Genomic DNA, 8,667 nt, shown 5'->3' with positions numbered 1-8,667 from the left:
CAAATGTGTAATATCATGTGTATATTAGTGGTCTCCACGGAGACCATGAGTTGGTCAGACTGACCCCAGATGGATTCTAGACAAGTGGCTCTTGTGGTGGGCAAGTAGCTTTGCCAATAGACAATAGCCACAAATAAACATTACTCTTTTAACACAATGAAACAAAATTATCAAGCTAATAAACATAGGTAGTGCCTTGGTAACTTTCATGAATGGAGGTACTCATTTACGTACTCTAGATTTATTTTTTATCACATATCATAGTTCACAATGCACTTGGTTTCACTGGAAATATTTTGTTATTCATGCTTAGTATTTTCAGTTTTTTTGATGATCCCTTTCCAACAGAGCCCTTTATTCTACTATGATATCAACAAAAAAATGAACTACCACAAAGATTATGTCAAGCTAAATCCTAAAACTAAAAAAAATATGAAAACTAACATATTTTATGAAGGCAAACATACTAATTCAATGATTAGAAAAGAAAAATGAACACGACAAACTCTCACAAATTAAATTGTGAGACTAAAAAGTGGAATATGAAAAACCCCCAAGGCATAGTGAGTAAATATAACATGTAAAATATATGCAACCTGAACAAGACTAAGAATGCCATCACACATAGCATCCTTTATTTTTGATCACCCAAAGTTGAAGCTAGAGGATATTGTGGCTTATAGAGTTATGGTTATCAACAATAATCAGAAGAGAGAGTATTTTGTGTGATGGACCTATAGGGGTGGAAATAAGGCTCGCTGATGGGGACCCCTAAAGTAAGGCCAATGCGACACGACGACGGCAAGCCTTATTTCCACCCCTATAGGATATTTATTACATCTTAAGAATATGAGAGATAATACCCTCACAGTGGGTTTTGGCCGCCTCGATATGGGGACTCCCATCTCCCCGGTTTCTCTGCAACAAATAACGCGATTATTTTCGGCAACTGCTCCATGACCATACAATACTGACGAGAATGCGCTTCATGGACATAGCATACATGATATTACGTAATCTAGTCCATCGACATTAACACTCATCTACCCATTTGATTTGAATTCAAATTTGAATTTCGAAGTGCGCTACTTTATTTATTTCAATGCAGTTAAATGGATTTCAATGATTCACCAGGTTCCATTGACAAACCTCACCATGTGTTTCCTCTTTGTTACTCCTTTAGGCCTGTCGTTCTGGTATGGAAGGCAAGCCAAGGATGATAGCCAGCTAGCATACTTTGGAGACTGCATAAGGCTTGCCCACAAAGCTTGAATCCGTGTCATTGCTGGTTTGGAATTTGAAATTGAGTCAATGATTCTCGACTAAACATGGTTGTGAACCAGCGCGCAATGACTCATTTACTAACGATGAAACCAGAAGCCTATATTCCATAGCTAATCTCCCTTGGGCCTTACCACCATTGGAAGATGGAGAAAGATACTGACTCTCCTTGTGGGGAGATTTCACAGGTGAGGAGGTACAAGGTAAAGTTTGTGACCACATTCTCGCATAACCTGTGCCAAGTTCGTTTCACTCTCACAATTTCAGTGAGTATTCTCAAAACTTCACTCTAATGATGGTTCATAGATTTATCCTTCCTTTTACAATCATTAATCCTCGCATCCTCCTCTTCTATATCAATACACAGCTTAGACTCTAAAACAAAGGTTTTTGTGTGGCTTATTGCATGCGTATCATGCACTATATTATTAAATTGGAGAATCAGATCCCGTTGTGTGTGCTGAAGGGAGTTTTCGACTACATGACAGAGACAAGAGACGCTCAAAGCTTTCCATTCAATCATCTGTTGTTAGATATGTGCCAGGAGGTTTCTCCTTTCCCATGTGACATTTTGTGCCTTGTTATAGTTGAGCATGAGCTTAATATATTGATTTATGAAATGGAAAATGAGCCGCATCCTTTGGGCTGCATCCATACATCCCTTTCTAAAGCCCTGCTGATGCAATCTGGTGATGAAAGCCAACAAAGGTGAATGGGAATACCATCGAATGAGTTTAACGACATCCTCGACAAGTCTGTTATATGGATCTGGCATTGTCTCTCCATTGTTCGAGGATTGGGGATGTTATTGCAAATATGTAATGACACCATTCAACAATAGCTTTTTGTTTACAAGAGAGACCCAAATGGTGATTCACTAACAACGACTCTATCTTTCTTTTCCTCTCGAATTTTGTCTCTATTAATGATTATACATATGGAATCTTTTCCTTTTCTTCCCTAAGTTAAGGCCTTGGTTGTCCTCTCCAAAAATAGTATGTGGTAATTTTTTAAATGTGTTAATTAACAATCTTTAGTTCAATGAAACATTTTCTGTATTTTAACAATAAATTCAATGGTCTACATTATATATCTATCAAACTTTATCATAATGAAATTTCCATTGAAATTTCAATGGTCTACATTATATATCTATCCAAGGAGTCTTTTTCAATTTATTTTTATTTATATTTTGAAAAACTTCTAATTAGCTTTCTAACTTACATAGTGCTAAATTTTTTATAAGAAAATTACTTTTTTTTTTAATATCAAAATTATATATTTTGAAACGAATATTGCATATAAAATATTTCAAAAATTTTAAATTTGAGTAAAAATGTTTTCAAAACTTTGAAAAACCAAACATTTCTAATAAACATTAGAATTTAATGTCATTTTTATAAATAGCTTACATGTTTTAATTTAACAGTTTAATTGTGGTTTTTTTCATGTTAATAACTTAATCATGAATGAATAGTTTTTAAAAAATTATTAAAATTTTCTGTTTTAAAAGAAAATATTTCAAAAATTCAAAGTGTGGTTAAAAATGTTTTCAAAATTCAAAATTTGGTTTAAAATATTTTTAAAAAATTTCATAAAAAATAAACATTTTTGATAATATATTCAACATTTAGTGTTATTTTTATTTATAATATATATTTGTTAATTTACTAAGTTAGCTTTTCTTTTAATGAACATTTTTATTAGTGTTAATGAATGTATATATTTTTAAATATATTTTTTAATTAATATAATTAAATTAGTTTTTAAATTTGTGATATATAATTTTAAAATAAAAACTAACAATTTTATAACTATTATTCTTATTTTATATATTTAAATTATAAATATATTAAATAATTAATTTAAATTCTCTGACAAATAAGGAAAGAAAAGAAAAGATTATTCAAACCAGCTTTGTATGGCATTCTATTTTTCATGGTCTCAAAGGACTTGTTATTGGACAATCAAATATCATTATTTAATTAAGTTTGAATTTTTTTTAAATAGTTTATTATTTTACTCAAGGACAAGTAACAAATATCCAATTACAAATTATTCATGACAATGTATATATTATTTATACAATAAAATGGAGATATATATAATTTAATGTATATGTAAAAATATTGATGGCCCACATATTATTATAGGCATTGAAAAAATGTCTATTACCATTTTGTTTAATGAAAAATAATAAAATATGAGTGAAATATATTTGTGTGTTTACAAATACATAGTAGTATATAGTTTTTGTTCTTCAAATTATAATTTTACTATGATCAACAAAAATTACATATATGAGATTTAATATTTACAAAAGAGTCTCAATGACACTATATTTTTTTTTAATGAATACTTCATTCTAGTTTAATAGAACATGAAAAACTACAACCATTATATTCCTTATACAAATATATAGCTAATATATTATCTTATTATCCCAAACAAAAATGCTTATAGCCTTGACATAAACACTATCTAGATGCACATATACGGAAGTTACATATACTAAAGTTGCACATACATGGAGGTTATGCGTATATACAGAAGTTTCACATATACCTGGAAGAGATGTGTATAAAGAGAAGTTTCACATATATGAAAGATATGGGCATATCTTCTATATATGTACAATTTCCGTATATGCGCAATTTCCATATATGGAAGTTGTGCATATATGGTAGATGCAAGATGTGCATATACAAAAGATATGCACATATAAGAAAGTTGTGCATATCTTCAACTTTCAGACTAGATGGGTTGAATGTGTTAGTCATGCATGCATGTCAGTTGCATGTGTGTCTCTTACACTTATATACTTGTTGCATTGGATTCATGATGTATTAGGGTTGTAATATGGTTATCATGGAGAATTTGATGTTGATTTCATGAAGAGTATTTGTCATAAGCATGTGACAGGTTACATATGGTTACATGTCACTTACATGTTTCTTTTATGTCGCCTACTTATATCCTTGTACGTTAGTTTACTTTTGAATATTTTGATTACATGTATTAGTCTTGTAGGTTGATTACAAGAACTGATCAATTACATTCAACTATATGCGTTTATGTGTATTTGTAGTTGGTTAGGCATTGCTTATGCATATTGTCGGTTGCATGTAGTAATGTTTACAATGGAGTAATGGTTGTTGTCATGCATGAGGTCATAGCATATTGTTGATATGGTCTTGTATTAAAGTTTCACATACATGGAGGTTATGTGTATATACGGAAGTTGCACATATACCTGAAAGATATGTGCATATAGAAAAGTTTCGCATATATAGAAGATATGCGCATATTTTCCGTATATGCAAAATTTCTATATATGGAAGTTGCACATGTATAGTAGATGCATATATATAAAAGACTTACATATGTGGAAGATATGCACATATAAGAAAGTTACGCATATACGGAAGATATACGCATATCTTCCGTATATGCACAATTTTTGTATATAGAAGTTGCGCATATACGATAGATGCACATATATAAAAGATGTGCATATACAGAAGATATGCACATATAAGAAATTTACGCATATACAAAATATAAGCGCATATGCAGAAGTTGCACATATACGGTAGATGCACATATACAAAAGATGGACATATACAAAAAATATGTGCATATATTGCGTATATGCATAATTTCCGTATATGCGCAATTTTTGTATATGGAATTTGCATATATATGATAGATGCACATACATAAAAGATGTGCATATATGGAAGATATGCACATATAAGAAAGTTATGTATATACAGAAGATATGCACATATCTTTCGTATATGCACAATCTCCATATATACGCAATTTTTGTATATGGAATTTGCGCATATACGAAATTTATGGATAAACGGATGATATGCACATATCTTCCATTTATGCACAATTTCTGTATATGTGCAATTTCTATATATGGAATTTGCGTATATACAATGAAGATACATAAACGGCGAACATATACGGAAGATATGCACATATAAGAAAGTTAGGGATATACCGAAGATATGCACATATCTTCCGTATATGTACAATTTCCATATATGCGCAATTTTTGTATATGAAAATTGCGCATATACGGAAATTGTGCATATACGGAAGATATGTGCATATCTTCCGTATATACATAACTTTCTTATATGTGCATATTTCCATATACGCACAATTTCTGTATATGGAAGTTGCGCATATACTGTAGATTCACATATATAAAAGACATGCATATACAGAAAATATACACATATAAGAAAGTTACGCATATACGGAAGATATGTGCATATACGGAAGTTGCGCATATACAGTTGATGCACATATATGGAAGTTATATATACTAAAGTTTTACATACATGGAGGTTATGTGTATATACGGAAGTTTCACATATACTTGGAAGATATGTGCATATAAAAAAGGTTCGCATATACAGAAGATATGCGCATATCTTCCGTATATGCACAATTTCTGTATATGCAAAATTCTCATATATGGAAGTTGCACATGTATGGTAGATGCACATACATAAAAAACGTACATATATGGAAGATATTCACATATAAGAAAATTACGCATATACGGAAGATATGCGAATATCTTCCATATATGCACAATTTTTGTATATGGAAGTTGTGCATATATGGTGGATGCACATATATAAAACACGTGCATATACGGAAGATATGGACATATAAGAAATTTACGCATATACGGAATATATGCGCATAAATGGAAGTTGTGCATATACTATAGATGCACATATACAAAAGATGAACATATACGAGAAATATGCACATATATTGCGTATATGCACAATTTCCGTATGTGGAATTTGCGTATATACAGTAGATGCACATACATAAAAGATGTACATATACGGCAGATATGCACATATAAGAAAGTTATGTATATACGGAAGATATGCACATATCTTCCGTATATGCACAATTTCTATATATGGAATTTGCGCATATACGAAATTTATGTATATACATAAGATATGCACATATCTTTCGTATATGCACAATTTCCGTATATGTGCAATTTCTGTATATGGAATTTGCGCATATATGATGCAGATACATAAACGACGTGTATATACAGAAGATATGCACATATAAGAAAGTTAGGGATATATCGAACATATGCGCATATCTTCTGTATATGCACAATTTCCATATATGCTCAATTTCTATATATCTTCCGTATATGCACAATTTCCGTATATGCTCAATTTCTATATATGGAAATTGCGCATATATGAAAATTGTGCATATACGGAAGATATGTGCATATCTTCCATATATACATAACTTTCTTATATGTGAACATTTCTGTATACGCGCAATTTCTGTATATGGAAGTTGCGCATATACTGTAGATTTACATATATAAAAGACATGCATATACGGAAGATATACACACATAAGAAAGTTACTCATATACGGAAGATATGTCCATATACGGAAGTTGGGCATATATAAAATATGCATATATACAAAAGTTATATATACTAAAGTTTCACATACATGGAGGTTATGTGTATATATGAAAGTTACACATATACCTGAAAATTATGTGCATATAGAAAAATTTCGCATATACAAAAGATATGCACATATCTTCTTTATATGCACATTTTCCGTATATGAAAAATTTCCATATATGGAAGTTGCACATGTACGGTAGATGCACATACATAAAAGATGTACATATATAGAAGATATGCATATATAAGAAAGTTACGCATATACGGAAGATATGCACATACATAACTTCCGTATATGCATAATTTCCATATATGCGCAATTTTTGTATACGAAAGTTGCACATATACAGTAAATGCACATATATAAAAGACGTGCATACACGGAAGATATGCACATATAAGAAATTTACTCATATACGAAAGTTGCGCATATATGGTAGATGCACATATACAAAAAATGCACATATATGAAAGATATGTGCATATATTACGTATATGCACAATTTTTGTATATCGAATTTGCGCATATACGAAATTTATGTATATATGGAAGAGATGCGCATATCTTCCGTATATGCACAATTTCCATATATGCACAATTTTGGATATGGAATTTGTGCATATACGATGCAGATACATAAACGACATGCATATATAGAATATATGTACATATAAGAAAGTTACGGATCTAACGAAGATATGCGCATATCTTCCGTATATGCACAATTTCCGTATATGCGCAATTTATGTATATGGAATTTGCGCATATACGATGCAGATACATAAAAGACGTGTATATACGGAAGATATGCACACATAAGAAAGTTACATATATATAGAAGATATGCGCATATCTTCCGTATATGCACAATTTTCATATATGCACAAAAATGCAATCTCTATATAGGCGCAACCTCTGTATATACACATCTATATATATGCAACTTCCATACCCAAAAGCGTTATCTGCCAATTTTAATAATATTTCAATCCCACTAATCCGAGTTTTACGAAGTTTTCCTCTGTTAAAATATGTTTGTAATATTAAATGAAAATCAACCCCTTGACTGCCACAGCCTCTCCTTCGCTGATACGATTGCGATTTGCTCTCGATTCCTCTGCGATCCTTTTCTAAATTCAGAGCTCATGTAATCCTTGTATATCTGATATGAAGCTCTGTCCTCCCTATTCGGTCTCCCCACACGTGATCTCTCCTACGTTCCTTTAATCCTCTGCTCTGTCTCCAATTTTCAAAATTTTCCCCTGTTCATTCTGTAGCATAAATACAATAGGAAGACATGGATGTGACAGCAAGTCAGAAAATGATGCAACGAGAAGGAAATAAAATACTTATGGCTAACTCAAACTTTTCCAGAATAACATGCAAGGCTTTAATCTCTCAAGTTTTCAATTCTCCAAAGAGCATATTATTGTCCACAAATTGTTGGTGTGTCACCAAGAGATCAATTTTAGGGATCTTTTTTCTTTTATGTGACCCTCTCACTTTGCCTCTTGAAGAAAATGGACCAAGTCTTCTATTGTGATAATAAACAAGAATGGGGATAAGGAAGCACCTTACTTCAAGCCTTGGATGGAGTGTAATTTCCTTGAGGGAGATCTGTTGAGAATAATAGAAAAGAAAGGGGTTATTACCATGGATCTAGTCCATCATATCTAGTCTTAAGAAAATAAAATGGTTGCCAGCATCTGAAAGAGGAATTGCCAATTTAAGTGATCATATGCTTTAGATAAGTCCAATTTCATCAACATCCCCGGCCTTCATCGAGATTTCAAAGAGTGAGGTATTTCATGAGCCGAGATTATGCCATCAAGGATTTGTTGCCCCACTATAAAGTTTGTTTGTTTCAACCTAATTATGATGGATGGATCT

This window comes from Pinus tabuliformis, chromosome 3_1 (genome assembly GCF_031772625.1).
Source record: "Pinus tabuliformis cultivar Carrire ecotype Pingquan chromosome 3_1, CPIR1, whole genome shotgun sequence".
Lineage (NCBI taxonomy): Eukaryota > Viridiplantae > Streptophyta > Pinopsida > Pinales > Pinaceae > Pinus > Pinus tabuliformis.
The sequence above is the reverse complement of the archived record's forward strand: the minus strand, read 5'-3'. Positions refer to the sequence as shown.